The sequence below is a fragment of the Schistocerca cancellata genome, chromosome 1, assembly GCF_023864275.1.
Source record: "Schistocerca cancellata isolate TAMUIC-IGC-003103 chromosome 1, iqSchCanc2.1, whole genome shotgun sequence".
Classification (NCBI taxonomy): Eukaryota; Metazoa; Arthropoda; class Insecta; order Orthoptera; family Acrididae; genus Schistocerca; species Schistocerca cancellata.
The window spans coordinates 651,903,948-651,918,642 of record NC_064626.1 but is presented as its reverse complement, the minus strand read 5'-3'; the positions used below and the strand labels follow the sequence as shown (position 1 = coordinate 651,918,642).

The following is a 14,695-nucleotide window of genomic DNA, read 5'->3' as shown; positions in this document are numbered from 1 at the left end:
GGAGAATAGCAGCCTGCATTGCTGCGAAAGGTGGATGTACACTGTACTAGTGCCGACATTGTGCATGCTCTGTTGCCTGTGTCTATGTGCCTGTGGTTCTGTCAGTGTGATCATGTGATGTATCTGACCCCAGGAATGTGTCAATAAAGTTTCCCCTTCCTGGGACAATGAATTCACGGTGTTCTTATTTCAATTTCCAGGAGTGTAGATTGGTGGTGGTTCGATGAAACCTCTACCACGCAATTAATTGTGAATTGCAGAGCAATTATGTAGATGAGAAGAAATCGACTTCTGTTCGACTGCACTTTTGGCAACAAACCACTGAAAACAGTAACCGTCGTAAGATACCTTAGAGTTGCCATCCGGGGTGACGTAGAGTGGAATGACCACCTAAAACTTAACGTAGGAAAATCAGATGCCAGACTGAGATTCACTGCGAGAATCTTAAGGGAATGTAATCAGTCTACGAAAGAAGTGCCTTAGAAGCACTCGTTGTTGTGTACTGTTCATCAGTCTAGGACCCTTACCAAGTTGGATTAACAGCAGAGCTACAGAAGGTCCAGCAAAAAGCGGCGCATTTCCTCAAGGAATCGTTTATTCGGCGCGAGGGTGTTACGGAAATTCTCCACAGACTCCAGTGGCAGACGCTCGCTATAAGAGAGGCGATAGGCGTCGCGGAGAGGTTTACTGTTCAAATTTGGCGAGCTTACGTTGCAAGAAGAGTTGGGCAACATATAACAGCCTCCCACACACGTCTTTCGGAATGAACATACCATGGAAGATTACAGAAATTAGAGCTTATACGGAGCTTTGCCGACTGTAGATAACGTCGGACGTTTCGTGAGGCTTTACGAGGATGATGCTGTTGTGTACAGAGAAGTCGCAACGCTAGAAAATTGTAGCGAAATGCAGACCTGCTGAGGATCGACGCTTGGTGCAGGGAGAAGCAACTGAGGCTTAACAGAAACAAATGTAACGAACTGCGAATACGTAAGCCGAAATACCCTTTATTGTATTATTACACGATTGCAGAATAGACACTGAAAGAAGTCACATCCTTAAAACATCTAGGTGGTGTGAGTAGGGAGCGATTTAAATTGCTACGATCACATAAAATTAATCGCAGGTAAGGCGTGTTCATCTAGTAAGCGCGAAAGCGTAACGGAGATCCTCGGTCAACTCCAGTGGCCGACGCTGGAAGAGAGGGGCTCTGCATCACGACATGGTCTAATGTTAAAATTCCGAGAGCGTACATTCTTACAAGAGCCAACCAATATGTATCCGGACACCCCCACAAACATACGTTTTTCATATTAGTTGTATTATGCTGCCACCTACTGCCAGGTATTCCATATCAGCGACCTTAGTAGTCATCAGACGTCGTGAGAGAGCGGAATGGGCTCTCTGCGGAACTCACGGACTTCGAAAGTGGTCAGGAGATTGGGTGTCACTTGTGTCATACGTCTGTACTCGAGATTTCCTCACTCCTGAACATCCCTAGGTCCACTGGTTTGCGATATGATAGAGAAGTGGAAATGTGAAGGAACACGTACAGCACAAAAGCGTACAGGCCGACCTCGTCTGTTGACTGGCAGAGACCGCCGACAGTTGAAGAGGGTCGTAATGTGTGATTGGCAGACATCTATCCAGACCATCACACAGGAATTCCAAACTGCATCAGGACCACTGCAATTACTACGACAGTTAGGAGGGAGGTGAGAAAACTTGGATTTCATGGTCGAGCGGCTGCTCATAAGCCACACATCAGGCCGGTAAATGCCAAACAACGCCTCGTTTGGTGTAATGAGCGTAAACATAGGGCAATTGAACAGTGGAAAAACGTTGTGTGGAGTGAAGAATCACGGTATACAATGTGGCGATCCGATGGCAGGGTGTGCGTATGTAGAATGAGCGGTGAACGTCATCTGCCAGCATGTGTAGTGCCAACAGTAAAATTCGGAGGTGGTGGTGTTATGGTGTGATCGTGTTTTTCATGGAGGGGGCTGGCACCCCTGGTTGTTTTGCGCGGCACCATCACAGCACAGGCCTACATTGATGTTTTAAGCTCCTTCTTGCTTCCTACTGTTGAAGAGCAATTCGGGGATGACGATTACATCCTTCAACACGATAGAGCACCCGTTCATAATCCACGGCCTGTGGCGGAGTAGTTAAACGGCAATAACATCCCTGTAATGGACTGACCTGCACAGAGCCCTGAACTCAATCCTATATAACACATGTGGGATGTTTTGGAACACCGACTTCATGTCAAGCCTCACCGCCGGCATCGATACCTCTCCTCAGTGCTGCACTCCGTGAAGAATGGGCTGCCATTCCCCAGGAAACCTTCCAGCACATGACTGAACGTATGCCTGCGAGAGTGGAAGCTATCATCAAGGCTAAGGGTGGGCCAACACCATAGAGAATTCAGCATTACCAGTGGAGGGCGCCACGAGCTTGAAAGTCATTTTCAGCCAGGTGTCCGGATGCTTTTGATCAAATAGTGTATATCTCGCGAAATAACCATGAAGATAAAATTACAGAGATTCGAGACCACACGGTGGCTTTCCAGCAATCGTTCTTCGTGCGAACCATACGCGACTGCAGTAGTAAAAGGCGGGAGTGACAGTGGTACACAAAGTACCCCCCGCCACACACCGTAAGGTGGCTTGCGGAGTGTAGATGTAGAACTGAATATACATGACCTGTTTAGATCCCACCATACCAAAGCAGTCGATGTATATATTTGCCAGGGAGACATTCGCGCGCTGTCACTGATTGCTTACGGTCTATCCGCTCCGGAGATGTTATTCTACCTTACTGCTACTCCTATTCCTGATACTCGACGATAAGTTGTACGTGGGAAAGAAAACTTTTGACATCTGCTGTTCACCCACTTAATAGGTACTACTAAGCTTGCTCGTGACTGAGTTTCCTTCAAACAGTTGAGGCCTCGAAGCTATAGCAGCAGACGAGGCTACGGTTGTTGTGTATCTGAATTTGGCATTCTAGAATATTACGATGAGCGATGAAAGACTTTTTCATAGTCACACAGGAGAACGGACCATCTGAAAATCCCTCAGGGCTAAGCAGGCCTCATCCGAATGAGGTAGCACTGTCATCAACAGACTGGCCTCCTATTCAGGAAGGCGGAGTTTCTAATCTTCATCCGGCCATTCTGATTTAGGTTTTTCGTGGTTTCCCTAAACTCAGGCAAATGCTGGGATGATTCTTACTACAAGGCCACGGGCAACTACCTGTCACATCCTTGTCAAACTAGAGATGTAAGTGCGTAATGTCTCTATAGGTGAATTATGTTTCTCTTGTTGCTCTTAAAAATCAGTACCGCAAAATGTTCAGTACCCCTGTAAAAGTGATTTACAGATGAACGGAACTACTACTACTACTACTACTACTATTATTAGTATAGTACTACTTACGTCCAGCTTGGCCTCTACAAAACACCTCATCTATCCACCTACGTTGGCAATCCTAGTCTGGATATGCTCAACCGTTCGTCGTCTCGATTTCCCCTTTTTTATTAGTTAAGTAATTTCCATACTGCGCACGAAATGTTAACCGATTTTATTTATTCTTAAAGCTGTACTATTAGGAAATCAGGTTTCATTTTGTGCATGCAACAAATTCAAAAGTTCGTGTAAATTTCGTCAAATAGGGCTAAGAATCCAACATGCCAGTTTACAAAAATTTCGCCAAAGGATGATTTGCCCGTTTCACAAAAAATGTGGTTCTGCTACCGTTCTCGCAAACAGTGTTCACTCTGGTACACGAATGACTCACTGTTCTTGGACAGTATACAGACGGTTTACCTCGTCAATTTGAACATCTCATTCTGTTCTATAGAGTAAACAGTCACTTTTGCAACTGTTCACACACCAGAAAATGTTGAAGACGAGCGACTGGCTCAAACTGGAACTCTGAATAAATCGACGAGAAGAGTAAGTGCTGAATTGAAGTTTCTCGTATAATTGTGCAACCCGTTGGTCATATCAAGGTGTATTCGTTCGCGTATAGGATTACAAGGGCGCATGAGCTTTCTATGGAAGAAAAGCAGCTGAGACCACAATTTACAAACTGGGTAATCGAGGCAGCGACAGTGGCAAAAAACATGTGGATTTCTGATGAAACCTAGTTTAGTGTGAATGACGTCACAAATAAATAGTTTGGTTGTGACCCAAGGAACATTCGAAAATAGTACACACGAAAGAAACCGACAGGAAAAAGGGTATATTGGTATGACGAAATTGGTAACTTCTTCGATGCCATTGTAAAATGTGAACAGCTCTAAGCTGTGAAACCAACTTTTCTTCAGCTCGTGGAAACACAGGGTGTATCATGCAGCATTTAACAAACCCACATACTCCCAATGCTTTGCCAGATTTGCTACATGGCTGACTTAGCCTTTGAGTAGTGCTGGACAGGAAGTATGGGCAGCCTGTATCGTCAAATGATTACAAACGAAATCAACAGGGCGTGCAAAAGGTAAAAGTGTGATGGCTAAGAGAGGAATATAAAGAATCGGAAAAAGAAATTGTTACAGGAAATACTGACGCGTCGCGAAGTAAGATTAAACAAAACTTAGGAGAGCTTCTGAATAGAATAATCACGTTGCGTAGCGAGGTATTTGTCTTAATCGTAAACTAATCGAAGCCGAAAGTGATGAAGAGCAACGGAGTCAAGAATAGCCATTAGCTTCACATGAACGTCGGCAAAAGTAGGTTAGAAAACTTGAAACAAAAATTGAATTTTTTGAAGCAAATTTTCACAAAGTAGACACAGCGAGGAAGAAATTATGATGATTTGGGGCACGTGGTCCAAGCTCACTCCTGCAAAACATCAAATTCAGGTCCACAATTGAGGAAAACATTTCTGAAAATGTACTATGTAACAACTCAATGTATGGAATTGAAACTTTGCAGTTTGGATAAAAAACACTCAAGAAAAAATGGAAGCGCTTGTAAAGCAGTACTGCCGCTGCACAAGTATGTTTTTAAGTTTAGTGATCAGATAAAGTACGAAATAAAAAAAAGTTATAAGAATAAAAGCCTTAAGGACATACGAGAGCAATCAGCTTGTCTCTAGAGGAACCAGTAACACAAGTAAACGTTGAGCACGCGATTGTTAAATGTAGCACAGATTAATGAGCAGTTCAGGTGCAGTACGTATTACGAATTAAGAGATGGGCACATGTTATGGGGAAATGGAAGAAGGGATGATACCAGTCGCACATCTATTAACACTAGTAAGAAGAGCGACAGTGCATTTCCTTGTCTTCTGCGAACAATGCCGCAGGTACATTTCCGCAACTGAGCACGTATGGACAGACTCGCGGCACACTTGCAGCTAATCAAGCAGGAAACCGGAAGGGGAACTGCGATAGCCACCATTGCAGATCGACGGTCCCCTGCAAATAACATCCGCTCGCCGAGTAGGATACAGCGAACCGTAAGACAAACATAAAGGAAGAAAACATCATATGGCTATATTGTCTGGGAGACCGTGAACACCTGTGGCCGATCGGTTCTAGGCGCTTCAGTCCGGAACCGCGCTGCTGCTGCGGTCGCAGGTTCGAATCCTGCCTCGGGTATAGATGTGTGTGATGTCCTTAGGTTAGTTAGGTTAAAGTAGTTCTAAGTTCTAGGGGGTTGATGACCTCAGAAGTTAAGTCCCATAGTGCTCAGAGCCATTTGATCCATTTTTTTGCTGTGTACTGTAAAAGAACGAAAGCTGCCTGCTATACCTCAGATCATAACAGTTAAGTGGTTTCTGGAGTCATCTTTTGAGAAACTAAAAACTGGAAATACTATTTATGACATACACGGTTCGGTATAGTTTTTAATCTCAGTAGCCTGAAAACTTGTTCCAACAGTAAACAGTGTTATATACTTGTTCTACTTGTGCTATCTGTTACTGAATTTTCTATTTCTTATGTTGCAATCAGTTAACTTGAACTCCTAATTTCCAAGACAGATATCGCCATTTCTTACTTTCGCTCATATTAACAATCATCCGCGTCGACACGCAAGCCGCCGAAGTGGGGTCAAATCGAAAGACTTGCACCCGGATAACGGTCTACCCGACGGTCTACACGACATTTATTTATAAAAATTGAAATGGACTGTTCACAACCGAAGAAAATCCACAAATGCACATTTATCCGTCTCATTCTCGGCCTTGCTTCATCTTTTCACGCCAACATTTGGGCATTGATGCAATATTATTTTGCTTCAGATCGATGTAAAGGCATTCGATTGTTTGCTGTCTACACGAATGTGGAAGCGGACGGACCAGAATTAAATCAGTTGCCTGTTCCATAGATCATATTCACGATAGACGTTATGATACGTACACTACGTATATTCACATGACTACATGCTTACCACTTTCTGTAAAAATAACCAATTATTTCTGTTCAAGAATTCCTGTATGCATATGCTTGAAATTCTTCACCTATGGGAGGAATCTAGATTGATATGAAAATAAGTAAAAACTTCAAATAGCCGCGATCGCTATTTTTCAGCAAATATTTAGATTACCAGTTTTAGCAAACTAATTTGCCATCTTCGGATCTTAAGCAATACATTTCAATGAATCTAGACTATGTACGCATTATACTGTGTCACATCATAAACAGACATTTCTAGAACATTAAAGCCATGGTATATCGTCTTCACGTCGCTTATAGAATGAACATTACACAAAATATCATGCATACTGAAACGTCTATGTATAGCTGAATGAAGAGTTCTGTATGGTACATAGGGACCATGATTTCATAAGTGTAATAGGTACATCCACGACCTGACCTATGGAGCTACGGAAAACAGAAAGAAATAATGCAAAAACTGCAATCGGAGAAAGGATATTCTCGCTACTAACGTCATACTAACCCGGGCCGGTGGAAAATGTCACTTGACAGCTCGCGTGTGGTTGGCTACACTGGGATTGAGAGGTTGGAGTAGCGGCCACCGCACACGCCCACAACTCCGAAGTAAGTCTTGTAAATGTAAGCTACAATCAACGTTTATACGCAAGTGCAACAAAGTACGTTTTTCTAGCAATGGAGAGAACGACGACGGAGACTAAGCGTTTGATAGTATATGAAACCGGGAAATAAAAACACCAGACGTTAATGACAATATCTATGAAAAGACACTCCATATTGTTACAGTAATAGCTGCATGTAAAACGTCGTATAATAATGTAAACCTAAGCATACCAAATAACACGCTATCCATAGTCATTGAAAAAAATTAAGCAAAACATGCATAGCCTATCTGACGGCAGAGAGAAAAAGAATTAATTCTGTATACATTTACACTTACCAATTTACGATGTCAATGCCGCCATCCAGTTCTCCTTCACTATCATCGGAATCGGCGCCAAAACCGTTGTCTTCGTCATAATCATCATCATTAAGAGAAATCATTAATTGTTCGTTTTCATTTTTAATGCCACCTATAGTCTGTGCTTCTCTTATCAGTTTAGCAACATGTTCTACTTTTTTCCTCCATTAGGTAACGTCTACAGTAGCAAGACCTTCACATAGCAGTCTTTCCACGTCTGTTATAGTAGAAGTCTTGTTGTTACTACCAATGTACGCCTTGACTTCACTCAAAACCAATTCAATTGGATTAAAATGGCAGTGATAAGGTGGTAGCCTAATTACCAAGTGACCGTGTTCCCTTGAAATTGCATCTACAACGTATTTAGGCGTCACAGGCTTATTTTGTTTCACGAGCAAGTATAACAGCAGCTTTGTCATGCTCATGTCCGCAACAGTGTCGCCCGAATAAACATTATAGCGCAAAACTTATTACCGTAATGTAGCTGACACCTGTGCCCGGATTTGTTGCCGAACATTTGGTTGCAAGTGGTAAGGCACGCCATGTTGACGAGCTATATTGTGGGAAATATACAATTTATGGGAACCCCGTAAACAAACCTTAAGACGAATGAGTGGTACAAATTTTGAGATCACATCATCATTATTAATTTTTCGGGAGTCTTCAGAAGAGGAGGTTAATATGCAACATAGTCAAACCTGAACAGAAAGGATCGCCTAAGAAATAGAATTACTACACACTAAGTGACTGACTAATTTCAGCGCGAATTCTTTGACGCACGTATATAAAGATGGGTTACACGGTCGATTTTTACGGCAATATATGGCCGCAATAGCGTTGCCTTAGCATTGCTGCAATGTGCATGCAGTATACAGAAATGCTGCAGGATGTGCATGCAAATTGATGGTGACGCAGACTGTTGCAGGTAGACGTCGAAGGATGGCCGAGGTATTTCCGGTGTCGTCCACCAAGGGCGGAGAATATTTCTCATGGCCGTGTCGTATCTATTTCTGTTCTGGTCTGTAAATGATTCCCTCTCACCCACGGCCTTGCTTCTCCCTCTCACGCCAACAGTGCAGCAGAGCCAAGTCACGTAATCTACATCTACACCCATATCGTGGAAACAACTGTCAAGTGCACGAAGAGGTATCAGGTATTAGGGCTAATTCCCGTTCCATTCATTGGAGCGCGGGAAAAATGACTCCTTAAACGGTTCTGTACGCGCTGTAATTAGTCTAATCTTGCTCTCGCTATGTTTTCAGGCGGGGCACGTAGGAGGTTGTAGATGCATCGTTTAAAGCTTGTTCCAGAAGCCGATCGGTGAAACAATAGTATTTCATTTCAGTTCTAGAGTTGGCTTGAAAGTGGAGGGACTCGATTTGTTTGGTGTCTACAAGACCGTAGAAGTGAGCAAATAAATTTTATACGTACTACATCTACAGCCACGGTTGTGGAAGACAGAAAGTGATACATACAGGGATGGACAAAAATATGGAAACACTGAAAACACAACGCATTACCGAGCCTAACACGGCGTACGGAAACCGTTGGCGCTCAAAAAAGCTTCCGGTCGTCTGGGAATGAGTAAATGCAGATCCTTTATGGTTCTCAAGGGAATCTTATACCATTCTTCCTGGAAAATATTTGCAAAATCAGGTAACGATGACGGATGTGGATGGCGATCACGTACCCGTCTCTCCAAAGTAGACCACAATGGCTCAATAGCATTGAAATTTGGTGACAGTGGTGGCCAGTGCAGGTACGACAATTGATCCTCATGCCCACAAAAGTAGTCCTGGACGATTCGGGCTGCTTGAGCTGGGATCCTAATTTCTTGCAAGATAGCATCGCCACTGGAGAACAAACATTGTAATGTGGGATCGACCTGATCAGCCAAAATGACCACGTAATCCTTGGCAGTAATGTGACATCCATGCGCGGCCCATGGCTGCCTAAATCATCACTGAAGCCCCACCATATTTCACTCTTAATAAGAAGCTGACGGCATCACAGGCCTCGGGCGGTGTACGCCATACGTAAACCAGGCCATAATTTGGAAACAGGGTTAAACAAGACCCATCCAACCAAATGACGTTCTTCTAATGCTGCTTATGGCTTCGGGTTCTCCTGTTTCTGCCATTTGCATCATTAATAAGTGGTTTGCAGTTCAGCTCGTCTGGAATTCTTTGCTTCTGGAGCTCCTTTCGCGTTGTTCTGGTGCTGACAGAGTCGCGAGAGCGATATTCTGTTCTGCAGTGGCTTTCGGAGCTGTCTTATTTTTCCTCTTAAATGTCCGTCTTCTCAAGACCACTCAACACATACTTCCGTTCACGTTGTGACTTAGGGAATGATGCTTTTCCGCTTGCCCTGTACGCGGTATAAATCTTCGATACGATGCCTCTTGCAACACCAAATATTTCGTCTACCTGGGTTACGGAAGCGCTCAACTTACGAGCACCAGCAATTTACCCACTTTCTAATTCACTTAGTTCGCACACAATGCACTCACAACAGCACAGAACAGTGTTCCGAACACGACTGACACTTGAAACTATTGATGACATTGCTCAGGTTCCGTTCGTTGCCAAATACAACAGCGCAACCCGCAGGCTTCCTGTAGCATATGCATTTATGTTCAAGTAGGCATTTTTCGCGGTGTTCCCATATTTTTGTCCAACCCCTGAACAAAAATAACAAACAGTAAAATGGCGTTCTTGAGCCATAATTCTGTTTTATATGAGTGAGGATTTCTAAAGTTCGTTAAGCTTCATCGCGAGTGCTTTCGTGTACATGGGAAACAACTTACCAACTTTTTTTGTTATTACTGTCATTTCATGTCCCATAACTGCTCGTATACGTATCGTATTTATGAAACTCGCAATTCTCTCATTGCACTGATGAATCACTATGAAGAATTAACATAAACGTTTGATTATTATTTGAGATTTTATGAATTCCTTGAGTCCTTGTATCCAAGCGTAGCAAGCGTCTGGTGCCAAGAAGCATATCACTGAGAAGTGCGCTTTGAAGAGGTGAATCAAACATCTGTGAACCAACACTAGCCAAAAAAGATCAATACCACTATGAAAACCTGTATTAACAGTTTACTAGCAGACTGGTGATCAGAAATGTGATCGCTAATCTGCTTGTAAACTGTTAATACAAGTTTTCATACTGGTATTGACCTTACCCGTTCTCGGCCCAGTTGTTTTAACATTATTGAAGAAATGTGTTTCCGGCATCAGTTCACGAGCTATAGTTTCGAAGCAGTTCAGTTACTTTCAACAGAACGCATTCACAAAGCCCGATTTCTTCTCTTCTTGTTAACTTATTTCGTTGTGGAATGCAAAAGCAAGAAAGTCGCACCCACTTCTAGTAGCACGGTTTTATCTATTTCACACCCTTGCAAAACTTTCGGTCCGGAAATGTTTTGTCACAAAAAATTCCGGACAACATCATCATCATCTTGGACAGTTTCCAGCCACTGGCTGGGTCTGTCGGGAACACAAGCCTCTCCATCGTGTTCTGTCTTTCCACCATTCCCCCTCTTCCACCTTCGTCCAGTTCTCTCCTCTTCTCGTCACACATTCCTTCACTCCCTTCACCCATCTATCTCTTGGTCTTCCTCTGGGCCTCTTCCCCTCCAGTTGCAGATCAAACATCCTCTTTGGAATTCTTCCCTCATCCATTCTCTTCATGTGTCCATACTACTGCAGTCTTGATTTTTCTATCCTGTCCTGTACTGGTTCCTCCTTTAGTCTTTCCCTCACATACACATTTCGCAATCTGTCTCGTCTTGTTACACCCAACCTGCTCCTCTGGAACTTCATTTCGCTAGCCTGTATTCTACTTTTGTCGCTTTTGTGCATTACCCATGTCTCACTTCCGTATGCCAATATGGGGACAAAGTAGGTTCGGTATATAATTCCCTTGGATTTCTGTGGCACCTCCTTGCTCCAAATAAGCCCACTAATGCATTTGTAGAACTGCCCTGCTTTTCTGCACCTTTCATTTATTTCCATTGCGTTTCCCCCCTTACTTTCAATCACGCTTCCCAGGTACTTGAAGTTCTCTACCACTTGTAGTTTTTCCCCTCCACAAGTTATATCCACATTTGGCCTATTCGTCTTCCTTGTTGTGACAATTATTTCACTTTTCTTTGCAGAGAAATGCATTCCATATTGTGCTGCCGTTGCCTCCCATGCATCTAACTGCTCTTGCACCTCCTTCTCGCAATTTCCCCATAACATCAGGTCATCGGCAAAAAGCACTGCTTTCATTTTATGATCTCCAATGGCATCTGACACTTGCTGTAGGATTTCATTCATAACAATAATAAACAATAAAGGCGAAAGTGCACTTCCCTGTCGCAGCCCATTTTCCAGCTTGAACCATGCAGTACATTCCCTCCCCACTTTCACACAACTCTCACTTCCCTCATACATTTTTCTGACTTTTCGTGTTATCTCTTCATCTATCCCTTTTGCGTTCAGCACATCCCAGAGCTTGTCCCTACAGATACTGTCATACGCCTTCTCAATATCTAAAAAGGCCATGATTAAGTCCTTCCCGTACTCATAGTGCCTTTCCTGCAGTTGCCTTACCGCAAATATGAGGTCCGTTGTTGATCTTCCCGGTCTGAAACCATACTGCTCCTCTTGCAGTCTACTTTCAATACTGCTTCTTATTCTCTTCTCCAGGATCTTTTCATAGATTTTTCCACAGTGGCATAGCAGGGTGATTCCTCTGTAGTTCTCACATCTCCTTTTATCCCCTTTCTTGAAGATCGGGACTATAATTCCTTTCTTCCAATCCTCAGGAATTCTGTTCTCCTTCCACACCACCCTCAGCACTCTGTATAGCCACTGGGTTCCTACTTCTCCTGCTGCTCGTATCATATCCACTGTTACTTCGTCCCAACCTGGTGCCTTGCCCCCTTTCATCCTCTTTATGGCTTCTGCCACTTCATTCCAAGTTAGATCATCAATTTCCCCACTATTATCATCGTCTGCTGCCTTAGGCTCTCCATCGCTGTTAGTTACCCGCTTGGCGGCATTCAACAGATCTTCAAAGTACTCCTTCCAAATCTTTTTGAGCTCATGCATTTCCTCCACAACTCTTCCATTATTATCCATGATCCTCAGGCACTCGCTTCTGTCCTTCCTCTTATTTCTTACCATGGTGTAAAGTACTTTTTTGTTCCCTTCACTGTCCTCTTCTAACATTCTTGTCCATTTTTCCATCCACTTCTTCTTCTCCGCCCTTACTATGGTCTGTGCCGCTTTCTTGCTTTCCTTATATTTTACCCTAGCTTCCTCTGTTCGGGTCTGGAACCATTCTCTGAAGGCTTTGTTCTTTCGAAGTACTGCCTCTTTACATATGTTGTTCCACCATGGGGTTTCCTTACTTCTCCTCTTTATGCTAGTTCTTCCGCACACAATCTCAGCTGCCTCAACTAGGGCCCTCTTAAAATCTCCCCATTCTTCTTCCACTGTTCTCTGATCTTCCTTTGGCAGCTTCTTCCTGATCAGTGTCTGGTACTGGGTCCTCCGTTCATCCTCTTTCAGCATCCATGTCTTCAACCTTTTCTCCTGTATATCTGTTGCCCTTCTATCTTTTTTTCTCTCTCAGGGTGGCTACCAACAGCCGATGGTCACTGTCTAAGGCCTCAGATGGAACGACCTTAACATCTGTGAGGCTGCTCATCATCTGCCTATCCACTAGTACATAGTCTACTACTGAAGTTTGGGACCAGTCCCCACTGTACCAAGTTATTTTGTGACTACTTCTCTTCTTGTACCAGGAATTTGCGATCGTCAGCCCATTCCTCTTGCAGAATTCCAGCAACAACTTTCCTTCTCTATTTCGGTTCCCCCAGCCCTCTGGTCCCATTATCTCCTCGAATCCTTTCCTGTCTGTGCCAACATGTGCATTGAGGTCCCCTATTATAATCTGATTACCTCCATTTAGCTGCTTTTGCATGTCATCTTCAAATTCCTCCTTTTCCTTTTTTGTACACCCCACCTGTGGGGCATATGCTTGGATGATTTCAATGCTTTTTCCTTTCACTCGTACTCTGGCTTTTATCATTCGATCATTGATACCTTCCACCTCCTCCTGCAGACCCTCTCTGACCACTATTGCCACTCCATTTCTTCCCCTCTCATTCCCTATCCAGTACAGTTTACATCCTTTACTTAGTGGTTTTTCACCAACTCCTCTCCACCTAGTCTCAGCAAGTCCCAAGATGTCCAATTTCCTCCTTTCCATCATTTCTACAATTTCTTCTAACTTCCCAGTTAGAGTCCTTACGTTTAAGGTGCCCAGTCGTAAACCATCTCGTAATCCTTTTCCATTGCTTGGTCGGTTTCCTTTAAATCCGTTCCGTGATCCGAGGCATGTTCCCTTTTTAAAAGCAGTTGATTTATCCACTACTGGCTTGCTAGGCCTATCGCAGCTTCACCAGAGCCCCGTTAGCCGTCACGTTTCAGGGTTCCCATAGAGCCTTCTCAGCTACCGTAGCGGTCCTGGGGCACACGAAGTCCCCGCTGTACATCGCCCCTATAGGCAGTCCCCTACTTTGTGCCGTTGCCCATCTCCCACGACTTGGACGAGGGGTTGGACTTATGGGAGACTCCGGACAACAGTAGCCGGTAATTTATACTGACTTGTGACTGCAATTCGTGTCGGCGGCATTAGTACCAGGCAGCACTGGCTGGTTATGTTGTCGGTAAACGCAATTCCTATTGCCCGTGTATAGGTTAAGAGCGATTGGTCTCACATATTGCGGGCTTACATTACACATTTATGTGTGTTGTACTTGGGCCTTTATACTGATGAGAAACTCACCTGGCCACGTCGCGTGGCAAACTCATAAAGATCTGTGCATCTGCAATAAATACAGCATGCGAAGTGTCAGGAGCCAAATGTTGGGATTCTGAACAATGGATCAGCATCACTCTTCAGTGCCTATTGATAAGACCACTTATAGATAATGGATGTGTCTGCTCAGGAATGCGTCAAGAGGCACTCAGAGTATTATTAGATCATTAACGTTGGCCAGAAGTCGACCGACTTCGGGTGATCCAGAAACCTTCTTCAAAACGTTTGAATAAACTATAGATTGTTGACACTTTACCACAATGACCTATCATTAGCCAGCGGGAAGCTATTCGTCGAAGCCGATAATCTTACTAAAATGCATTAAAACTAACAGCTTTGGCTTATACACTGATAAGCCAAAATAGTACGATCACTGCCCACGGCGAAGTTGGATGCCGCCTGGTGACGTTGCGGACACGTGGCGGTATAACAAAAGTACATAAGCG

At 43.7% G+C, this 14,695-nt stretch overlaps 1 protein-coding gene across 2 annotated transcripts in view; it reads left to right on the top strand.

The window, feature by feature from the left end:
- LOC126183430 (calpain-A-like) overlaps positions 1-14,695 on the top strand; it is a 237,547-nt gene that overhangs the window by 26,378 nt on the left and 196,474 nt on the right. The window lies entirely within an intron of this gene.